This window comes from Harpia harpyja, chromosome 5 (genome assembly GCF_026419915.1).
Source record: "Harpia harpyja isolate bHarHar1 chromosome 5, bHarHar1 primary haplotype, whole genome shotgun sequence".
Lineage (NCBI taxonomy): Eukaryota > Metazoa > Chordata > Aves > Accipitriformes > Accipitridae > Harpia > Harpia harpyja.
In genome coordinates, this window is record NC_068944.1 from 504,178 (window position 1) to 529,294 (window position 25,117).

General features: G+C 39.9%; 1 long non-coding RNA gene across 2 annotated transcripts in view; it reads right to left on the minus strand.

Moving 5' to 3' along the window:
• LOC128142344 (uncharacterized) overlaps positions 1-25,117 on the minus strand; it is a 172,726-nt gene that overhangs the window by 17,166 nt on the left and 130,443 nt on the right. For both annotated transcript variants that reach the window (XR_008235357.1, XR_008235356.1), the window contains exon 3: positions 22,650-22,740. This is a non-coding gene — a long non-coding RNA (uncharacterized LOC128142344). The remainder of the gene's footprint in view (positions 1-22,649; positions 22,741-25,117) is intronic.

The following is a 25,117-nucleotide window of genomic DNA, read 5'->3' on the forward strand; positions in this document are numbered from 1 at the left end:
TCAATTATTAAACATGATATCCAGAAGCTGGACATTACACGTGAGCCTGATTTCCATCCCTGGTAGTAAGATGGAGTTTATCTCCAAAAGCTGACATCATGGATAAGCACGGTATGTCAGGAAAGAGTCCTCAAGGCTTCTGTAGAGAGAAATGCTGCCTTGCTAACCTGCAGGAGTCCCAGGAGGATGCTGTCAGGGCCCTGGGTGGTTCCATCCTCCTCCCCAGCAGTTTAGCAGGCCTTTGAACACAATTTTATTAAGGGTTATTACAGAAAAAAAAATTGCCATGGGACTGGAAGAAAAATTGTTTTATTGACTCAAGTTTATTAACAGGTAGGAAGCAAAAGATAGGTCTTAAGGATCATCTTTCACAATGGTGAAGCATCAGCAACGGGGTCCCCTAAGGATCAGTGCTGGAAATGGCTTTATTGAATAACACCATCAGTGACTTGGAAAATCAGCCAGCAATGAAATCTCGAAATCTGAGATGATGGTGAGATCCCTCAAGCAATCAAATTCCTTTAAAAGGACGGCAGAAAATCCCTCTTCAGTAAAGCTTGATTCCATCAGTAAAAAAGTGTCAGATGAGCTTCAGTGTAGCCAAATGTAAGGCAAAGTGAAAATAATCTAAACTCTGCTTACCTGGGGCTGAACTTAGTACTGGTGGTTACAGCTCAGGCTCTCAGAGCTGCCTCGGCATATTGTGCAATGGTGGCCAGAAAAATTCTGGACATCTTTAGGACAGCATAAAGAAAAAACAGGGGCCATCATTTTGCCACTGTATAAAACCTCAAGGCACCCTCTCTAGTACTGCAGCCTAAGACGGACATGAGAGAGTACGAGAAGGTGCAGAAAGGACAACTAAACGATTGAGAAAATAGAACAACTGCCTTACAGAGAGAGATTAAAAAGGCTAGGACATCAAACATCTATTAAGAGGCAACACCCTTCCATAATCATAACATTCTGGATCGGTGTATCTTGTAAGGAGTAAAAAACATTGAATAAATGCCTTAGGAATATTAGAGTCCAAGTGGCAGCACCTTTTAATGACATCATAACCTTTATTATCACCTTCAAAAGCGGAATTAGGTTTTTTTCAAAAATTTTGCCTGAGAGTTTAATGAAACTATCCAAACAAGAAAGTGTCTATCTTAATATTTCTCCCTACTTACGATAATAATATCATACCAAATTAAAGTCTGAGAGAGAACGAGCGCTCATGCTTTATACCCAGGTACCTCAGTTTACTGGCAGAAGAACAAGCAGGAAATTTTCGTAAAAATAAAGAATTAGGAAATACAGGAAATAGGAAAATACCGTTCTCTGTATCTTTCAAAGTGCATTTTATTCTGGCTTTGCAGTTTTAGTCAACAAAATGTATGAGTAAGTATGGAGTCTGCTGGCACTAATATTTCAAGTTAGATTCCTAAATGCAATAATCAAACAGATGCTACAGCAGCATAAACAGACATGAGTAACTGGAGAAAACAAAAATGATTGCTGTGACCAAGAGAAATAAACGGATGTCCAGGCATGGAGAAATTGTCGCTTGTCAGAATGACAGCTGGCAACTTTGGTTGCTTCTGGGTTTTCTCCAGCCAAATTGTCTATTATCTGGGGTTTTATATTTTATTAGGAATTGCAGCCAAGGGGGATATTCAATATTTGGCCCAATTTTTTGAGACTGTTAAGACAGTGGATCCCTTGCCACCAAAAGAAAAGAAGAAAAAAATGCTTTAACCAGTGGCTCTTGCAGGGGCTGTTAGGACCTACACCTGATAAACGTCAGGAACAAGTTCTCGGTAATGATATGGAAAATTATTTTGAAATACAGAATGGAAACTCTTTTCCTGAAGGACCTGATGAGCACCAATAATTAATGCTTCTTGGCACCAGAGGAGCAAATTCAATTTTACACCTGTGCTAGAGAGACAGGTCAGACGCACGGTCGACCAAAGATTTAGGATTGTTGCAACATGCAGACGTGTTTGCAACTATTTGGGGCTAATACCATCACACAGGTAGTTGCAGGGCATTAGAAGAGACTTTTGAAACAAAGGTGGAGTTGGCCTAAAAAGAAATACAGAAGAGGCATGAAAAGTAGTAGTGGAAGGGGAGAAACCCTGGAGTGGCAGCAGGCCCATGATGGAGGAGCCTCCCCGTGGGCACCATGTCCGGCCAGGGGCTGGCAGCACGGGGCAGCACATGGGACCGGCCACACCGGGGTTCCTGGGGCCACGGGGACTTTCTCAACAGCCCCTGTGTTTGTTGGCAGAGCGTGGGGAGCCGCAGGGGCGCACATGAGGCCGGAGAGCCGTCAGCCATGGGAGAGAGGGGAGAAATGGGGCAACCGGCCCTCCCCAAAGAGAGGATGGGGGTCTGCCACCCACAGCTGCAGTGGGTGCAGGTATGTGCAGGCGGGGTGTGTGACAACACTGTGAGCACGTGTACACCTGTGGGATTAGAGCTTTTTGTGATTGGTCCTTGAAAGGTGTTTCAAAAGTTGTAGGTGTTTATTACCATTTCATAAATTGTAGTTCACTGATTGTCAGTTAATTATGTGCAGTTAATAAACCAATAAATCACCTATCCTGATTTGGTTAAACTACCTGAACTGGGCAGATTTTTCCCTGTGACAAAATTTAGCTGAAGAACGTAGGCAATCTATTGAGCTGATTCGGATCAGTAAAGGTTTGGGTAGGGAACTTAAGCACCTGCTGGCTTCTGGCTCAGTAATTTGGAAAAAAAAAAATGTGCATAGCTGTATTACTGGTGCTTCTGGTGTGTTAGCAGAACTGCACAAGGTAGAAGGGCAAGGCAGGAGGGAATAAGGGGCCAACCCTGACTTCCTGCTGGTCCCAACCATGCGACAAATTGGCTAAAGCAGCTGTGAAAATCATAATCCCAGTCCTTGGGACAAGGACTAGATAGGACTGGTAGGGTATGATGCAGGGAAATTGTATTCTGAATTAGCTAAAGCAAAGAATATCAGAAAACTTGCTGTTTGTGCTTGGTGTAGCTATTTGTGTGGCAATTAGTGACTGCACTTTCAGACGGGAGTGAGGCAATCATAAAAGGGGAAGGTGAAATTTGGCAGCTGAAGGGACGTGTGGCTGGTTGTAGAGAAAGGTGGACATGTTTACAGGCAGCTGCTGAGTGCACTGAGGCTGGGAAAGCCTGGCAGGCTGAGGCGCCAGTGCAGGAGAAAAAAGGGGAAACAGGCACATGGCAACAGGCGTGGGAAGCCTGACTGGCAATTCCTGCTGAGGGCTGGGATCCAGAAATGTGGGGTGGACACATCTGGAAATCAAGCGAGGATGACGATGAAGAGTGCAGTATGGCACCTATCCAGACACAAATGGTAGCCCAGGAACTGTAAGGTCCGTACCAAGGGGCATCTGAATGGCTTCATATAGCCCTTGTGTTAATAGATATTATAGTGACCCTCGCAAGGAGAGAAGAGGAAGGCACATATCTGTTTGCATCTTTACCAATATGAGGGAGAAGCCAAGAGCCCTGGGGGATACATATGGCTGAGCAGCCCTGCACCACGACTGAATGGAGCAATGCAACCATCTTTGGATGACTGGGTCTGAAGCCAAATAAACCAGCATCATCCCCACAGCCTCCAATAGAAAAGCTGGAACTGCTAAAATGAGATTATTTTCCACAAGACACAGGTTTGTTGTGGGAATCGTGCAAGGGAGGTAAAATTTCCCAAAGTGAGAGAGCTACCAACACCATGGAATTAAACACCAAGAATAAATCAGGAGTAATTTGACAATGTAGGATAAGCAGTCAGTAGTGACAAAAGGAAACGCTTTTAGGGAAAAACGGTTTAATAACAGTGGTTTTGGTTCGATTTAAGCAGCAGGTTGATTGGGCCAATGCAACAAAGCCTTGGTCTAATTTAAGGTATACTGTGATCCTGAAACAGTGATTAACAAGACCTATGTAAAAAATAAAAACTGGCCATCGCCATTGTGGGAAAGCGAAAGAGGTGAGTTACACCTTCAGAGTGAATATGTTATTCAGATGAAGTTTAGCACCACCACAGTAAGGAATGATGTTGTACCATGACGTCAAGATCACAAAAATAGATCATTTTGAGGAATAATGAAGAGCTAGGGGATTTTATGAAGAGCAAGAGAGCTGTCAAGTACTCTCAGTGTTTCAGAAGACCTCAACGTAGAAACCCAGATGGGATATCTTCAGGCCCAGCTCCAAGACTTAATAAAATTTATAGGCAAAAGGCATCAAGTGAGGTTGTTTTGCTAGGGGGTGTGCAAGCCATAAAATTAGAATTTGGATCAGAACAAAAATTGTTTGATGCCATTACTACCACAGTTTTTTATTTGGAAGGAGCAATACATCATTCCTTAAAGAACTTATCACGGTATATAATACAGGAACGACTCCGTATGGAAATGCAGGTATGTTATGTCTCAAGTACAGACAGGGCAGGGGCAGGAGACACTGGACCAACTGCCGGGGAAAGGTAACTCACCCACCTTATCTAAAGTTAAGAAACAAGGCAGGTGTCAGCTGCAGGATGGGTCTGGAAAATAATATGTGCAGGAAAAAGGCAGTTAAGTTTCCAACGATGTTGTTTAAAACCTCTCTTACCACAACACAATGAAATTATTTGGCCCACGGTGCTCTTAAGACCATGATTGTGTGTTGTCTGTTATACAAGTTGATATAATTAGTTTAAGAAATTGTGAGGTGTGTGGGAATAGAGAGTGGCAGTGTACACAAACAAAATGTGTTAAAAATGATTTGGTTAAACTATGTGAACAGGGCAATTTTGCCCCCTGACATTCATCCACTCCAGTTTTGAGGGTTGTTTTGAGCTTTTTGTTGAAGAGTTGTTTGTTTTGTTTTGTTTTGTTTTTTAAATTCTGTCCATGCATTGTGCCAGTCAGTATTGTGCCAAATCTGAGAAAAAGAGGGGGGAAAAAAAAAGGAAGGAACATAGCACTGTCTCGTTGTGCAAGTCTGGCATTAAGCACACTAACATTTGTTCTCTTCAGAGACCTCTGGTCCACTTTCCAATACAATCAAGAAAACCAGGTTACCTCTGAGTATGCAGCCCTGACCCGATGCCTGCCACACATGTGGACACACGCACGTGTGTGTGCATTCATGCACTCAATCTGAGCAGCAAAGTCCTTCCTTTTGGAAATGATGAGTGACGCTTCCAAGAGCCCAGATGCAAAGAAGATGCCTGCATGGGTTTTCCTTCAGGTTATGAGACAACAATTTCTTCTCCTGGGAGGTATCTCAGCAATGTATGCATCATTTTCCACCATGATAGTGGCAAGGGCACAGTTTGCCTTGGGTTTCGCTTTTCTTCCCAGGCCTCATGACTAGCCAGTCTGAACTTGGACTGTTGCATAAATAAAGGATGTAAAGTTCTTGCTCTGTACTTCCAAGCTTAGCCTAGCTGTAATGAGATGAAGATGCATTCTTGACTTATGTATTTTATTTATATTGCACTGCCTTTTATCTCTTGTGAAGTCCTATCTTTCTGGGGGGACTGTCAATCATGCACTTACAGTGTGATGAAAAAGGGAACTGTTATTTTCAAGGATTTCTCATAAAACCCACCAGCTACAAAACACCATGGAGAATAAGAGATTATTATAGTTAAATAAGCAAACAAAATACAAAAACATCCCTCTCTCAATATATCAAGGTCAGCTGAAATAACTGCTGTGACTTTAGGTTTAAAAGTAGATTTTCAGTTCAAGCCCTTTGTCCACCAGTTCCTTAAAATAGTTTTCTTGTACAGAAGCCAAGGTTTGCCCTCAGTTTTGTTTTGTTTTTAACTGCATAACATTAAAGCTTGTCTTATCAAACTTTTTCTATCTACCACTGGTGGACTATCAAAGTGCTGGCTTATAGACTGGGCAGGGCAAGCACATGACTCAGTAGTTTATCCAGGGGTGCAAACCTGATAGGTGTAGGTTCATTGTCACTGTACAGCTCCAAGACATGCATTACAAGAAGATACAACAGCACATTGTTCAGTGTGTAAACCTGCAAAGGAAATGTATTTCTTTGAATGCTTGAAACCTAAATGTGATTCAGATTTCAAACCCAGAATATGTAGCCTAGTACTAAATTTATTCCAAATCTAGGGTTCAACCTACGTCTCCTGCCTGAAGCCAATGTTGTTTACACTTTGCAGAAGTGAAAGGGACGCTGCCAAATCGCTGCTGAGGATCTGGATGCTCATATTGAATAATCAGGAATGAATACTTAATAGTGAAGTGAAAAGGTACGATCTATTTTGTTTTATTCAATTTCCTTTTATATTCACTTAGCTTTAGATTATGACATATAATCCAAATACAGTTTATGCACTGTATTAAAAAAAAATCGTAAAACGTACATTTGGCCAGCTTTCAGTATTTATAAAAGACAGCTGAATAAAGTGTCCTTTCTTTTCATCTAACAGGATTTTGCATGGCATTTTATGTTTCTAAACATAATTTTACAATACAGTTTTCCCTTATGCATAAATCTGGTGTTTTGATTTTTTATTATGTATGTCTTGATGATCATAAACAATTTTAACTTTCCTTTGAAATCTCATAAAACCTACTGATCCAGTTTCTGTGGTGGTTCAAACAGACAAAGAATCACTGGTTCATGTGAAGTTGTGCCAATTTATTTCAGGAGAGAATTTGGCCAGGAGGAAATTAAGCCAATTTTTTTTCCTATGTTGTTTTTCTAAATTATCAAAATAAAGGGGAGAAAAAAAAGCAATTTTATTAATTGAACATCGAAGCCTGACTCTCAGTTCTAATTAAGACAACAAAATTGTTGCTTTTCAGTAAAGCAGAATTAGGCCCTGAATGGAGCTCTGCACCTGCACTGTTGTGTGCTGTGTGTGTTTCTCTGGTAAGAGGTCTTGCTCCACCCGTGCACAGCTCAAATGGTCTTTGAACCTCCTATGTTTCTACAACACAGTCCACGCAGTCTCACTTTATGTTCAATCCCTAGGAAAAGTCTTTAAAAATAACTGCTTGGGTGTGCTTCATAAAACACTCTCCTCTCCATTTGCTTGTGCTTTGGTCATTTCATTCTTTGCCTCTCTGTGTCTTTTCCATTCCAGGCATTGCAACCTGGTCCAGCTGCTCCAGGCCACCCAGGGGGCACGGCCACCTCCCCAGCACGCCGCTCACCTCCCCTGGCTGCTGCGTCAACCATGGGATGCTACTGGTGTCAGCTCCCAGTGTAAAACCCATCAGTGTTCACCCCAAAGTGCCAGCTAGCACAGAAAAAGATGCACAGAATGTGCCATACCATGAAACACCCTTCAGCAAAAAAGGCAGCATTATAACGTATATACAAGAAGAATACCAACTAAATGCCAAAATCACAAACAGAACAGGTTGTCAGGCCCTTTGCGTTATGCAAACTCTTGGGTATTTTCAGTTATTATTAACATGAACCCTGTCGCTATCACCACCCTGGCCCTGCTTGGGGATGGTGGGAAGTTTGCCCTGTTGGTGGGGGTCACACAATATATATACATATATATATGTACTGTGGGGTGAGGGAGGATAGAAAACAAAGCCTAGATCTGGAGGAGAGTAGGATGTTCTGTTGGTTGTGTATTGTTTTTTCCAGTGATACCTGAAACCCAACCAGTCATAGCTGCCTTTACAGTTGGATTAATAAAGTAGGTTTTTCACCCCAGAGGATTTTATTTTCCAGCTAGTTGCCAAAGCAACTTCCAACTTATGTGTGGAAGCATCTGTCTCTCCTCTATTCACTGTCAGAACAATTTACAGTCAAGTGTAGCAAAATCTTCTACCAGAACAATAACTCCTCCCCCCTCCCCTAACTTGACCCTAATCTGGAATTATCACTGTAACAGTCTACAACTTTTCAATAATTGCTCCAAACACGGAGCTAAAATTAGCTTGTGTGGGAATGTGTTGCAAAACCCAGCTCTGTCTGTCCTTCATTCACTAAAGCATTGAAATATTTCCCCAGAAGACAAGGATTCAGAGATGAACAACTGCTCATTCCACTGAAAAAAAGCCCAACATCTGCTTCATTCTAAGGACACTGGTATTTGCATTTGAAATCACAGTTAAATGGAATGTGTGTTATTTTCTGGCACAAAACCTAGTTCTAAAGATGTTGCAATTCAATGTGCATTCTTTTTCTGGATTCTAATTGTGCTTATAAATTATCTTCCTGTTCTATATGAAATTATGAAACTTTTTACAGTATCTACGTGGTAGTATGTCTCATAATGAGCTGTCATAAGGACAGATCCTTTCCATTTTTCTGACTCTCTTTCTAGAATAATTACCCATTTTAACTTTTTGTCTGTCAGTTTCCTAGTTGTTTGACCATGCACCAAGGGGGAAGGAACATGAAATGGATTGTATGCCAAGCATGGGACCTCTGCCCTGACTAACAGCAGAAAATCGAAGAGTCTCCTCTCCTGCAAGCTTGTGTATCAAATAGCTGTGTGTCGAATAGCTACCCTCTTGATTGGCATAAGAAAGCAATGGGAAATGAAGGCAAGTCGAAGCCTTTATCTTCCTGAAATATTTGGAGCATTTCAGCATTTAAATGGTGGGTGCATTAAATACATCCTATGAAAACATGTTTCTTCTCCTTTGTTGCAAACCTGCTGACTGGTCATTTCCTTGATTACTGCCTAATTCTGGCATCTGTGAGAAACAGTGAATGTTAAGAATCTAAGTTTCAACACGTTTTTAATTTTTCTCCTATACCGTATTAGAATTGATGCCCCCCATTGCCTTTCTAAGGTGTCAGAATGTAAAACTGTCAATAACGGAGTAGCGTAAAAGATTCAGGTAAGCCGATGTCCTACATCTGACCATAACATACGCCTAGAAAAGAGTAGAGTACACCAGATCTGTATAGAGTAGGCTAATCCAGTAGATGTATTTGTTACTGAAAAATCCACTGTGGCAAATTATGATGTCTTTTCTGTACCCATGGAAAATAATTGTTCTGTGGTTTAGGTCCTGAGGGCTGCAACAATAAATGGTGTGCTTTGTGTTTCTCAGTCTCAGGAAGGCGAGAGAGTTCTTTATGGAGACTTTCCTCTCCACTGCTGTTGGTGATCAGTGTGCATGACAAATTGAGATTAAAAAGTGTCCTCTAACTGCAGCAACACTTTCCTTAGGGTTTTACTTGCATGTGGGATTTTTCCAGTGAGATGGAGAGGGATACAAAAAAAGATTATCTGCTTTAGCAGCTTAAACACAGTTTCCAAGTAATGGACATTTTTTAACGAAGTGGTGACATACTGTAACTTCAGTAGTGGTATTTCTGTGTTTGTTTAGTGAATGGATTGACTTTTATGGAGCTAAAATAATTTACATGGGATGAGGATCTCAGTGATGGTATACCTATTTTTGTACCTTAAGAACTCCTTTATGTTTATCTAGGGCTATTCTTTCACATGCCATCAAATTAAGCCCTACCTCCTCCTAAACCCTGGGTAGAAAAGAACAGTTGGTATCTTGTCTATTGTTAATGCTGGGTAGAATTCATTAGAATTTTTATTTCACACTTTTCCTGTTCTCTTTTCAGTTGCCTTGCCTTGCATCTTCATGCCATTTTTGCTTTCTTTTTTTTTTTTTATCATGCTGTCTGCTTTCTTTTTTTTCCACAAATCATCCTAAATGCACAGGTAGTCCAATAATACTTGAACTTTTGAACCAAAAGTGTGTTCTAAACCCTTCAGCTAGAGACAAAACATGTTTCCTGTCACTTTTCTGTCCAGAGAGAGTGCACAGGCAGTCTGTAGCATGCATATAACTGAGATTCTTTGCACTGGGACCTTAGGTGGTATAAACCAGCATTTCTCTTCTACAGAAGTCAAGGGAACTCAGAGCAATTTACACTAGGCAGGAGTTGTTAATTTTATTGCAATTAAATGCACTCTAATACTAGAGGAATTTTTCAAATACTGATATCCTATAGTTTTCCACAGAACACAGAGCAAAATCAGGGTCTGACCCTTCTTGTAAGACTTACGTTTTAACCCATCCTTACTACTGCTCCAGCAGTGTGAAAAAGGTCTGTCCTGTCCTCTGTCCCCTCCAACCCTCACCCCACATGTTGCTCTTATGTGAGCAGGCTACCTCATTCTTAGCCCTAAACAGCCACAACGCATGGAACAGCCACATATCCAATGTGATTCCCTGTTGCAGTAATGGAATACACAGATAAAGTAATTCTCACAGGCGCTTACCAGGTATGTTGAGGGACTGTAAAGTGGGTGTTATTAGTGAAGTATCCTTAGATCTTATTTCATCTGGTAAACAGCCAGAGCTTTACATTAGTGATCTTGGACCAACGTTAAATAAAGAATTATGACTGCTGGGGCTAGCAGGGATGAAACAATTTTTTAATTATTTAATCAACTAAATTAATATTTGACACGTCTGTTGTCATCTTTGTCCTCTTTATGGTAAGTCCTTTGGACAAATGAATTAAGTTTGATATGTATCTAACTCACATCAGGAGTACAGATGGATAAAAAAAATTTAAATGCCATAGTCAATGAGTGTTGCCAATATTTCTACTCTTGACTGGTAACAACCACTACTGTATTGCTTTATTTGTGATAACTTAAATGTAAAAACCTCAGTCTATCAGCTACTGAGAAATGCTTCATTTAACCTTTCATATTATTTTGAGTGGATACATCAGCCAAATAGTATATTTCTTTTCCTTTATCACATGTGACCTTAACCTGTTAATCGGCTCCCACATATCCTTCCTGAAGGAGAAAGAATTGATATTTCAATGTTATATGATTTTATTGTTTATTCCATTTGATAGAACTGGTATACAGAGTAAACCCTCTCTGTGGACATGATTCATCTTCCTCTGATGCTGCCAGGGAGCTTGGTACCTAATTTTGTAAGGATAGGACATCTGTAATCACAAAGGAATGGCAAGTAAAAATCTCTTGCATACGGAAGTGAAGAACACATTATCTCCCTTAATCAGATCTGGATTTCATGTGTTTGCAGTCTTCTGATCCCACAGGGACTCCTCCAGAGATATCTGTTTGTGTAGCACAACAGAATCTTTTTCGAAAGATTCAATAGGTGTATTTCATTCTGAAAATTATTCTTTCCAGTGAGGAAGTAAAACAGAGAGTGAACTATCATTATGGTCAATCCATTCACTACAAGTGCCTGACAACCTTTCCTCCTTGTCTTTGTAGACAGGTGGGCTCCACTTGGTCTGTACTCTCTTCCTCTGAGGAAGCGTATTGCTTTCTAACAACTGCATAGGAAGCCTTGGCTCCTAGCTTAAACACCTTAACCAGGTTAATTTATTTCATTCACTTTGGATCTCTTAATTAATGCTTCTGACCTGGGATGTGTTTATTTTAGATGGACTGAACTGCATCACAGTCCAGTCTCTGTTGATAACAGTGTGGGGCAACCATGCTCCTAACCCAAGTGAATCAATTAGGTGAAGAACACCCCTACATTAAATGCCACAAAGTGGTGTGAAGACTTTTTGTTAGGTTATGTTTTCCTCACTGACATGCAAGTACTGACATATAGTAAGAAGTTCATGCTTTGAGTTGTTCTGTTGTCTAAATATATGGTAGAGGCTATACAGATTATTCCTGCAGCTCCTGCTTCTATCTGGATTAATACTAGCACCTTTTAAAGAGCATCTCACTTAACCAGCTTTTGTTTTAATAGGGCAGGTACCTCAATTTATTTTGGCTGCCCCTTTTTAACAATGAATCTCTTGACAGGGAATTACAACAATGATTGGTTTTTGATGACTCTCAGATAGGTGCTGACTCCCTTCTCTTATCCTTTTTATTTTTTTAATCTATTGATGGAAACCATTACGTTACAATAAAAGTTTACTATAGGGACAACTTGATCCTCTTGCAATTTTCTTGTTTTCCTGTAGCAACACAGCTATTTTAAAAACAAGCAGCCCAAACAAGCTGAATAGCACAGTGAGAGGTTTTGTTTTGCAGAGGGGGGTGGTTTGCACAGTTCCATCAGTCCTCAGAGAAGCTTCTCATCCTAAGACACCAGATAGAAATGCAGGTTTTGCTTCCCAAGCAGGAAAATAACACATTTCCAGGTTTGAGAGGTGAAAAATCAAAACAAAACTGAAGCTGACCCCATAGATTTTCCTTCCCAAATCAGAAATGCAAGCAAGTTTTCCTCCTAGGGTATATGCTCCAAGTGCTCTGCCAAGAAGTCTGTCCTGAAAAAAGATGACATGTATGGGGGTGGTGATGCGGGGAGTGGAGAGGAGCCTCAGATGGTAATTGTGCTACCTTTCCTTACTACTCAGCAGCTCTGCCTTAGGCAGGCATGTATTCCTGCTTCTCTTCAGTATGAAAACTGATGAGAAGGCTTATCACCTTGGACATTTGTATAAAATTTTTGGCTAAGTTAAAGAACCAACTTACAGTGCCATTGATCATATTATTGAACAGGTCCACTTGATTTACATTTACCAAGGCCTGCTGAGTAACTTTGACAAGATTTCTTTTGGGGATGGTTTACCTGGGCTAGCCAGATGCTTTGCCTTGCCTGTCCTTGCCTTCCTGAGAGCTTCTGGCACCTGCTGCACCTGCTCCCCCAGAGATGAAGAGAGCAGTAGGAGGCAAAGGATCTCCCTTGGGGGCAGAGGACACATTGCAAGTTGGGAAACTGTTGGGAAGGACTGGTGCGGAATGATTGCTGGAGGCGACTTATTGATATGTCCCCCTCCTAAGGAAAGGTAAACCTCCAGGGTGGAATGCGGTGGACACGCAAGAAATCTGTTCCATAGTAATTCCCTAAGCAACATAACCTGCAGCCGTAGATGTTAGCCACACCAGGCGAGCTTGGTGTGCTGACTCTGAGAAGCAACACGGAGGCTGGAGCGGAGTGGAGACACCGCGGCCAGGCTCTGTGATATCACTGGAGGGATGGGGAACTGGAACTACTGGACCAAGCACAGAAGGTCCCTGCATTGAATCCAGTGAAGCAAGGAGGTGAAATAATGGGGGTTCTGTCGAGCTAATGCCCTACTTCTGATTTATACCACACGTGCCCAGTTCTGGGATACTGACACGCAGCATCAGGTCTTTGGGTGAACTTTGCTCATTATACTCTCATTATAATACCAAAACACACCTCCATCCCAAAAGCTACCCGCCTCCAAGGTGCGACCACCCCTCACTGAGCACGTGCTCTGAATTTTTTCTAGCATGTGCCTTTAAAAGCAAAGTGAGAGAACTTTATACCAATCATAATAAAGGTATGTATGACTAGAGTCACTCAAGCTCCACCTAAAAATAAGAAAATAGTAGAAAAGGGCTTAAGAGAGGAGGACTGTTAGGGAAGATACCATCATAGACAAGCTGGGAAGACATCGCTGACTTCTGGGATCAGTCGACGGGCTGAACCTCTCTTCCTCCCTATAGGGACGCCTATGGGTGAGATTTGATCCCTCAGTTATACTGAGCGCTTTCCCCAGAAACTTAAAGGTCTCTGTAGAGTTTTTCCATAATTTAGTGTGCTTGTAGTCAACTGTATTATTATTTGCATGTGCTTTGCAGACAGTGTATTTACCACCAGCAATCCAAAAGAACCTGTACTCCTGTTGCTTTAATAAACTGTACTATTCATTAAAATATAGCCGTGATAGTTCGTTGAACATGACCAAACTCCTTAAGTCTGGCCATTCTAGTTCGTTGAACGTGACTAAATTGAAAGTACAGTGCACTATTAGTGCATCTGTAATTGTGACAGTTCAGCATATTGAATGCAACTGTACTTATAGTGCTGCATTGGGCATCACTCAGAATCTAAGCCTAGCTGTCCCCAGCTCCTCTGATATCTGAGGACAAGCTGGAATGCAAGGGGGTTTATTTTCTGCCAAGCTTCCTTATGCTTTAACACAACAACTGGGCAACACTTACTCACAGCTTGGAAGGTACCATTTGAATTAGCTCTGCAGCGTGCATAGTCTGTTGGACAGGAAAAGAAAAGTTGACTGCTCTTCTATTACGTAGCTGTATTTAAAATGAATTTGATCAGGTTTAACCTTTAGCTCACTTATGCTGCTTTAAGGATCTCTGTATCCAGAAATGCCATGTCCTTGAAGTAATTCCTATTATTTCCTTGGGTGATTGGATAAATAACCAAACAGTAACTAACATTTTAATCCAAACCACTTTTTAATCATTGTCTTCAATTCCCAGGAGGCTGGAATTATGCCAAGCCTAAGAAGCTGGCCAGTTACATGAATTAATTCTATTTAATATAAAACAGGAAAAAAAAGAGAAGCTCAGGGTTTATCACAGTTGCTAATAAACTTCCCAGAAGGCAGTATTGTTCCAAAGCACCCAGCACCTCCAGCAAAATAACTTCCAAGAGGAATGTTGCTAGATGTTCCTAGACAACTGCTAAACTGGGAAAGAAGGAAAAAGAAAAAAAGAAAACAAAAAAAAAATTCTAGGGTTTGCCAGAAGCCCTAGTGAATTGTTAATCATGAAGAAGAGGCTAGTACTTTCCAAACATAAAGGAACACACCACAGCTTTGCAGAAATCACAATTGTGAATTAAACGCCATTCTCCACAGCTGTGTCAAAACTGCTGTGGGGAACCTGGAAAGCCTTAAGATGGATTTATATGTTCACACACACTTTTTTGTCAGAGGATTCTCAGGGCAACCCGAGTGGTCTTCACCAGGATAAGGTGGTGGGGAAAAACCTGATGTATATCTTGTGCTTTACTACAGTTGTTCTTCAAATAGGAGCACAAACCACATCCAGAGGTAATACAGGGATCTTTGTACTTGATAATTCTTCCTTGCCAAAGCCACAGCAATGCTTTTCAATTAACTTCGAGCATATTGCATACCACGCTGCAGAAACTTGCTGACAGGGGCCATTGGGGTTATCTAATGCTCCTGATACAGCTGCATTACCTGCATATTTGATATAACCTTCTGTCCCAGTGTTGAAGACAAAGAAAAAATATTTAGGAGGTAAGCCATCAGAAGCAAATAAAAAGCAATGGGAAAGCAAAATTGCACAGCAAAGCAAGCTTGCTTATGAATAACAGGTATGTATACCCTAAAGCCAACGGAAGAGAGAATTCTCAGAATATGAATGGTGTCACATGGAGGAAAAGAGATTTGTCAAAGGCTGTTTACCATTAGTGAATACTGAGTGGGGTTAGGTGGAGCCAATTCCAATAACTCACATTTTTAAGATTAAAAAAAAGTGACCAAACTGTTCCTGTCATCCTATAATTGTAAAGTAGAAAGAAGAAAACTGCAGTAGACTTCCCTGAGAGAAATTTAGGTGGCCCTGAAAGCGAACTGCCTTTATTCTATTGATCTTTGAGAATACCCCATTTGGTCTGGGCCTTTTTGCAAGGCAAGGGAGGGGAAAAGTAGCCTAACGAAAGTTTTTAAAACTATTTGAGAATCTATTTCAGCATGTTAATAGACCAGTGAGGGAAGTTACACACAGTCTTGAAAAATGATTTTTACAGCACTCATCCTACCCGTTGCAGCTGATAGACACTTTAAAACTCTCAGTCTGTGAATCAATTAAATAGAAAACTAGAAGTAAGAGGTTTTTGGCAAGGAAACTAAATTATATCAACTATGTGAATCACTTATCAGGAATCTAGCAGCTGTTTTCCTGAATCCAGGGACAGCCAAGGGAAAACTAAAGCTGTGAGAGTTACAAGCTGCTCACCAATCCATCCATTCCTTTACACAGGAATAATCTGAAACTCACCAACACCTGCTGGAGTGAAAACTCATCCATGCCAAAAAACCTTGCACAGGCAGGCTTCAATAATCTACCTGCAAGATTGCACTTGAGGTTCCCTAAAGAGGGTACTAGGATGTAATATCAATGAGCTGATTTGTCTCTTCAAATTCTATTCCACTGCTGATGAGTATGGGGAGCAGCGAGGGAGATCCTGACTCACTCAGGGGAACAGGCACTTCAGGAGCAGAGGGGAAGGATGGAGGAAGGGGAAGGAGAAGCAAGTGCTGAGGTCCCTCCGGAAGCAGGAGCTCCTAACTCTGAATTTGTACCATTAACTCCACTAATCCACTGGATGTCCATGACATAACCACCCGGCCCATTGCTGCTGTGGACCACAAGGCCAAAATATGTACGCTACTGGTAGCTGTGCTCCAAGGGACGGCTCTGGAGTTTTGACTTTATGAGCCAGGGCTTACCCTGAATGGGGGTAAAGACCCACTGACTTCGAACATGGGGTAACTTCCATGAAATACAATGAGATAACCTATACACGCCTCAAAGCTTCAGTAATGAGTGGCTTACCTTAGTCTCTAGAAGTGTTCTGTGTACTCAGGACAATTATTCCAGCCACGTAAACAAGATTTCTTCAGTCAATACCTACTGAATTCTAAGCACCTTGAATTCAGCTGACACACATCATGAAAATTGCCTTCAGCAGTAGTTTCAGAAAGCCAGTAGTTAAAGATAGGTACATGTATACACATTTATATATGTTTCTGATTACATTTACGGTCTGTATACAAAGACCAGATTCATATTTTCCCCTCTGCATAGAATATACCATATCTGGGTATGATTCATACCTACCAAAAGCTCTCCAATTCCTTTGGCAGTTTAAAGGGGTATTTCAGCTGCATAAAAAGTAAGGAATATCTTTGGCATAAGTGATTCTCTTAAATTATGTTGTGTTTTCTTCCTGCATATGGGTTGTACCAAAAGCATGCTGAATGCTGGTGGTTATCAGCTGATACACAGACGGTAAAGATCTGCTGTGATATTTTGATATTTTTCTAATGTATGCCAAGCGGTTGGATACCACAAATACATGATGTACAGAACAGAAAATTAAAGCCACGGTTGCTTTCCAGACTCTGTTTCTGCAATAAATCTGGGGCTTCCAGGGGTCTGATTACATATTTTAAATGAGGCATACACTTAAATGCCTTGCCAAGTCAAAACCTTTTTCTGTAAGCTCTCTTGCTAGCTATTTTTATCCATTTTCTAACATAATGCAAAACAGATCTCCCACTTGGGTGCTCTGATATACAGTGAATAATTAGAGCTGAATGAAAAACAGAAACATTTTTCAGGAAAAATATCCCCCTCCGCCCCATCTCAAAATATTCCAACAAGCAACTACAGTAATAAAATTAGCATTTATAATAACAGCAATGTAAGGCAATATATAGAAATGTAAAGCAACTAATAGTAACAATGCAGAAACTATTTTTAATTACCTTCACCTTAAGTAAATGATTGGCTCTGTGAACACTGCTATTAATATCCACAAGATAATTCATTAGATAAAATATATTTACTCAGGGGGAGAAGTGGCATTAGAATCTGGCCCCAGTGGTTGGCATTCTAATTCAGTTTGCTGACTGCCTGTACTGGTAGCATTTTAAATGCAGGTTTAGAGTAAATAAGCCAGCAAGTGAATGCTTTGTAATAACTGAAGATTGCTTGCTGCTGTCAACCTTTTTTTTTCCATTATGATGTATGCATTCAGAGAAAGTTTGGGAAAAAAAGAGAGTAAATCAGTAACATTCTGTTGCATAGGTTGTTACTCCACTCATTATTTTAGTAACTCATAGTGAATATATTTTATGGGTATATCAGTGTACAGTTGTTAGCTCTGATATACTATTACCATAAATAAAATATAAAATTGTATGAAAATACACGTAATAAAACTTTGGAGGTTTTTAATCCACTGCTTTTTCTGGCTTGGTTCAAATCCTTCCATGCAGCATTTAATTACTGTGTGCTCCAATGATTAAGAAGCAATAGGAGACAGACGCTGTTTTATAAAACAGTAATATTGTATACTGATAAGCAAAGAAGTATATCTGGCAGGCAGCATAACATAAACTACTTCTGCTTACCAAAGATTCTGAGGCTAGAATTGTGGTATTTCCAACAACCCTTTTTCATTTTATTTCCTTTTTCTTCCTCTCTCTCCCTTCTTTTTTTCTCTCTCCATTTTTAATCTTTCTCATACACCCCCTCTTTTTCACCTTTTCTCCTCCCTTGTGTCTTTCTGTGAAAGTTGATTGTCCATGGAGAAGAATTCATGAAGGACATTTAACATTCTATAGTACAATTCTAAATAATGCTTGTACAAGTTGTCCTTGTAGTACACTTGGCAGATTTTTCAGAGGAGGAGGTTGTTTTGTACAGCTATGGTGGTGAACCTACTTCTTAGTTTCTTATTAGAAAAATAATTCTGCTTCTAAGTGGATGATCTATCAGAATGGAAAATACATAGCTTATCATAGCAATGAAGAAACTGGATTTTGGCTGAGAAAATAAACAGCACACCTGTTATTACCTTCATACTATGAGTGCAAGTTAAAATAGACGTCTGATAGTGAATATATATTGAAATTATTGAAAATAGCTGTGCGTAGCTGACTGAATCTCAAAGGTAGTTAGAACAAAAAGCTCAAAGCTAAGAAAGCAAGGAAAAAATGTAAGAAAAGAAAATAAAGTGAGTTTAGCAGGTGAGAAAACAAAGGATGATGGGCAAGAAACTGGTTGAAAAGTGATGGCACATTATTAGGCATGTCGAAATTTTAGAGGACAAGGGTTGTTTGCCAAGGTTACCATTAAGGAAGGTTGTCAGAGTTCATTTTTTGGCTTGTTCTTTTATCCTGTTGTGTCACAATGTTCAGGTGCAAAATTATGTCAAAGAAGATGTTGAATGATTGGTTCCAAAACAGCTGAGTAACTGAATAGTGCGCCCAGTGTTTCCTCCATTCTTCCTCTCCTGTTTTCCCATCCTGTATTTTAATCCACTAACTGGCCTTTTTATTCTTTTTCATTTGATTTAGTTTGCTGTTTCTTTAACTATATTTCTTATCTGCCTCCTTTTATAATGCTTTTTCTACAGCTTTGTTCTCTCTTCTGCTTTCACCTACAATCTGTACCTCCTCCCTTGTCATACTTTCTAGCACTATCCTCATAAACAGTGGGCACTGCATTAATAAGAGTTCCCAATGCCTCCATTGCTCACCTGTAGCTTACCTTTCCTTTCTCTAAGCATCCCAGTTTCTCCTGCTACAGTTTTCATGAAGCAATTTAGTCAAATGAAAAAACTGGGGACTATTAGCAGCTTTCAACAAATAATATTTGGATGATTTATTGAATGAAAAAAATATTGTCGGTTTCATATTTTTCACAGATGAAGAAAGCTAGTATAGAGGAGTACATCCATTTGTGGTTTTATGAACTCACAAACCTCCAGAGAATATTGCTAATCCACACAATGTCCTTGAATGATAGATTTTTGTATTTAAATCTCTTATTTAGAGGAAAGCTGTATAAATGAAAAGTAAATGGAGAACATCTTGTTACCTAGGTTCCTGTGGAGAATCCAACACATTCTTCACTCCAGAAAATACAAAGGGAATAACTTCTGCCCGTGAAATGAGCGCTGCAGCTACCACTGCTTTCAGTAGCTCCATGAACCTGACAGCCCAATAAGTTGCTGCAAAATCACTACCTTACAAACTTCCTTGAGATGGATGGAGTCTGGCAGATTGGCATGTTAGTTCGTTGTGCTTTTAGCATATGAGTATCTATTCTGTGAAAATTTTTAATTTCCTAAATAAGTCTAGTTTTCTCCTTTTGGGGAACTACATCCTTCCAATTTCTTTGTGCCTGTGTCTGTGGGATTTTTTTGAGGACAGATATCTCAAACATGCAGATAAGGACTGGGGCCAGCACAGAGGCAGAGAAATCCACCACGGACCAACCAGCCCTTCTACTAAACTTCTGCTGAGCAGAAGTCACCATGCAGCATCACTAGGAATGCTGCCAGCAGGAAGAAACAATCAAATAACCCTGTCAGCAAAGGCATAAAAGCTGTTTACTACAGCTGGGGGTGGGGCTAGGATTATCAAGGCTAAAAAGGTAAAAGCGGTTACTGTCTTATAGTAAGTCATGTCAGTGAACACGTTATGTAAACCATTCTGCTTGTTATCCTTCTGCTCTGTACTACTTGGATAACACTACAACGAATATCAGATAGAAAAGCAATGTGTCGTAGAATGTACATGTGGCAGTCTGACCACCTAAATCCAATACCTTTGAGTAGAGAGTGGCAGGAGAAAGAGGTAGACTTAAAGTGTTGAGAGGAAGTAGTGATAGGCAGCAGGGAGGGGCTAGGGAGCGAGGAAAGCTGGAAATATTCCTTCAGTGGAGGAGAGCTTATCTATGTGGGTGTTACATATTTTATGTTTATATTATCACAACCAGACAGACTGTCTTGTATCTAGCAGGCAATGAAAACAAATAAATTAAATCCTTTTTTGAATGTATCACTTCTATTTGGTAAGTTTTTTTACTGCCTTCCTCCCCTCCAATTCTTCCCAAAGATTTATTGTCCTCAGTACAGAATTTACAAAGTTTCACTATCCATGTCTCAGAATCATGCTGTGCTACCTGCTGACCTTGCCTACAGTTCAGAGACTTGTCAAAAAGAGATTTTATCATAGAGAACAAGACTCGATTCTTCTGCCTGAAAGCAATTTGGGGAGGGGGTGAGGGTTTTGATCATATTGCAAGGTGGAATGTTTCTGGAGTGTGTTGCAAAGTGTGTCTATCATCAAACCTGCACAAAATCCTCCTCTTCCTGCTCAGCATTTGAACAAATCTGTCAGCTGCCCACAGTATTTTAGAAGCATGGATAACAAATTTTGGATGTTTCACATTATTTAGCTCCACAGATGTAAACAATCATTTTGACACATTGATGGGCTTTTTTACACTCTATAGGAAATTGGCACTAGCATTGGCTTCTTTGCGTAACATCCATTTTGCACCTTTATACAAGTGAAGATCTTAGCAATCTTTGGCTGTTTTCATCCTACAGCTCAAATGACTAACAGTCAGGTATACAAGAGTGCAGACTCAGGTGTATATGCACACATATGTATCCATCCGTGTGATACATTCATTACACAAGTTGTGAAATATTGCACTATTAATGTGCATACGATCTGTATCCTGTTATCTTGCCCATTTTATCCCAGGACTTACTCAAACAATCTGGGCAATTTTAAAAACCACTCATTTTATAAACGAATATGAAGTAGAATTTCTCCCTTTCATTACATGACCAATGCTGAAGGTATCTCAGTGATCTAGATTCCTTCCATATTTAAAGATAAGTCACTTATATAAAGGTGTTTCATATTCATTAATTCTTAAGATTCCCTCAGAGCTATGCACAGTTAGACTCCTTGGCAAAATCCCGGTCCACTCATTATCCTGAAATTTTCACACAAATTTTAACGTACTTGTCATTTTATCCATGGTGCCAAAGGCATCTAATTTAAGAAGTGAAGGAATAAATGAAGTCATTCCAAGCTCAGTTAAAAAAAACACAAACCCACCAAATAAAACCTTGTCTGACCCTGAGAGGTAGCACGGGCAGCATGGGAAGCAGTATGGAATGCGATAAAAACTTCAGCCAACCTCACATTTTCCTCATCTATCTAGCTCTTGGTTTGGTCCCTCTGATCAACATCACATCGCAAAAAAACCCTTTAAACTGTAGCACACCATCAACCATTTTGTGTTTTATAATTTGCTATATTAGGATTACTTCCAAGAGATTTATCAAATAGGATATCTTATATACAAAAGGTGACCAAGGTAGGCAGGTAAGTCACAGGGAGAAAACACAGATACCTAATAGCCCTCTAAGCCAGTTAAGCAAAAATGTGATAAGAAACAAAACCTGGATGTTAAAACAAAAAAAGTAGGTTAACAGACTCAAAGCAGCACAGGAAAGGGCAGTCAAGTTTAAGTCAAGGAGCACAATCAAAAAGTAACTAGATGAAATTTTATACCTTGAATTATATGAGTTAAGACCAAAGTTCTACTAGTTCCTTCTGACTTTATGAATAAGTGAACACATACTTCAAAACTTAAGTAAAAATAATATTTTGTACTTGTATGTACTTTCAAGGCTATGAATAAGCTTTAAAAACTGCAGTGAAACTACACTTTATCCTTTGAGATGTTTGATAGGAATGTTTTACAGATAAGAAAAATGAAGTTCAGTGAATGAATTGATGTGGTCAAGACCACGTGACAGACACTGACAAAAATATGGCACAAAATCCAAAACCTTTGCTTTAATCACTAGCAAAAATCAAAAGTTTATAGGAAACAAGAAAAAACAACTCAAACCATGTGATAACTTTTGAGAGTACCAAGATTGAATTGTAGAAGAGATATTATTTACCTGCCCAAAATAGATAACTTTTTTAACTACTACGTTGTTATTGCTATTTGTTTTAGAATATATATATGTGCACTAGTAGTTTTATGGTGATATAATATACTACAATATAAGAGGGCCACTCACCTGGGCAATTTGAAACAGAATGGTCAAATAATAGTGATTAAGTAGTCACTCCATTCCACTGCAAAAGAAAAATTCCTAAAAGCATTTTTCGCCAGTTTCTCCTGACCTTTGTCTGTCTAAGTATTAGGGCTGTAAGTGGCATGTCTCTTAGAGGGCTGGTGCAAATTTTCATCACAGCTCGTTGACTAGGAACATTTGAAACACACTTACCCTGAAGCAGTAATGCATCGTGACTTCCTTATGTCCTGTTTTCTTCTTAATACTGGACATTCAAAATTTCAAGTGCCTCTGCATGTCCCTCCTGTATGAAAGTAGGAACATGTATGTAGTTTTAAATTAGTCATGCTTTTAACATGCTTAGACATCTGCACATCTTCTATGTGAGAACTAAGAAACAAACGTAAATGGTATGATGAAAATGAGAAGTGTTCAGTGTGATATTCATACAGGCAATGAAATGGTTTATAAAGATTTTAAACAAAAAGTACACTAAATAACTCCAGCCAAAGACTTTTAGTGCTATTATAATAATAAAATTACAGTCTGGGCTACAGTTAACTCAACTCTGACAATACTTCTGCACACTCTCTCTGTCCTCCTTCTCCCTAGCCACAAATACATGGTATAAAAGAGGCTGAATGGAGTAAGGAAAAGTACACAGTGACCTGAATATTTTTTTTTTTTAACAAATAAATATATGTTCCATAATTCATTGCTATTTATTAAAGTTCCAGTTCTGCCACACTTAAGTAGACTGAGAAATATTTGCCCAGAGTGTTTTCCTATATCTTTCCGTAGTGCTACTTAATGTACAAGATACAACACAGTGGAGGAAGGGTGGCAGAATCAAGGGTACATTATTTTCAGTATAAGATCTGTAGAATTTCATATTCAGTGTCTAATCAGTACTCCAACTCAACCGTCAGTGGCATTCTGCCTAACAGAGACAGCAGTAAGCAATTTTTTGTGTAGCAATGTTGACTAGAGAAAGATACATTTTAAAAGGACAAACTAAATCAGGGAATAGTGAGAGAAGTAATTTTTTTCTTGCTTTAGCATGCTGACCGTCTGACCAACATGCACTCCTGCCTTGTACAAATAGGGAAGCGTCATTCAGTTTGTGAGGCATTGGTGCCATGGGATAAAAATAAGTCAACAGTAGGACACCACATTAAGTCAATAACTTCTTGCATCAAGAAAGTTATGATTTAATTATCTCCCTCTGTGGAATGATTGTTGGAGGCGACTTATTGATATGTCCCCCTCCTAAGGAAAGGTAAACCTCCAGGGTGGAATGCGGTGGACACGCAAGAAATCTGTTCCATAGTAATTCCCTAAGCAACATAACCTGCAGCCGTAGATGTTAGCCACACCAGGCGAGCTTGGTGTGCTGACTCTGAGAAGCAACACGGAGGCTGGAGCGGAGTGGAGACACCGCGGCCAGGCTCTGTGATATCACTGGAGGGATGGGGAACTGGAACTACTGGACCAAGCACAGAAGGTCCCTGCATTGAATCCAGTGAAGCAAGGAGGTGAAATAATGGGGGTTCTGTCGAGCTAATGCCCTACTTCTGATTTATACCACACGTGCCCAGTTCTGGGATACTGACACGCAGCATCAGGTCTTTGGGTGAACTTTGCTCATTATACTCTCATTATAATACCAAAACACACCTCCATCCCAAAAGCTACCCGCCTCCAAGGTGCGACCACCCCTCACTGAGCACGTGCTCTGAATTTTTTCTAGCATGTGCCTTTAAAAGCAAAGTGAGAGAACTTTATACCAATCATAATAAAGGTATGTATGACTAGAGTCACTCAAGCTCCACCTAAAAATAAGAAAATAGTAGAAAAGGGCTTAAGAGAGGAGGACTGTTAGGGAAGATACCATCATAGACAAGCTGGGAAGACATCGCTGACTTCTGGGATCAGTCGACGGGCTGAACCTCTCTTCCTCCCTATAGGGACGCCTATGGGTGAGATTTGATCCCTCAGTTATACTGAGCGCTTTCCCCAGAAACTTAAAGGTCTCTGTAGAGTTTTTCCATAATTTAGTGTGCTTGTAGTCAACTGTATTATTATTTGCATGTGCTTTGCAGACAGTGTATTTATCACCAGCAATCCAAAAGAACATGTATTGTTGCTTTAATAAACTGCGCTGCTCATTAATCTAGTCGCGATAGTTCATTAACGCAACCAAACTCCCTAAGTCTGGTAATTCTTGTGCATTGAACATGGCTAAGCCAAGAGTGCAGTTTGCTATTAAGTGCATCCATAATTGTGATAGTTCAGCATATTGAACGTGACTGGACTTAGAGCGTTGAATTGGACATCACTCAGAAATTAAACCTAGCCGCCCCCAGACCCTCTGACATCTGAGGATAAGCTGGAGTGCAAGGGGGTTTATTTTCTGCCAAACTTCTTACCCTTTAACACAACACCCTCATAAGTAATTTTAAGTTGTTCATCCTGTTTTGCTGAACAATGCTGTAAAATAATTGCATAAGCAATCACTAATAAGATTACAGCTCTGAAGGGTGCAAAAGTTACAAAAGATAGGCCAAGGAAAGTCAACATTTACTTTATAAAAAGTATGTAGAGTTTTTTATACAAAAATGTAATAAAATAGTGTTTCAAAGGATGAAGATAAGTCATATCAGTTAAGAGTAAAAAAAAAA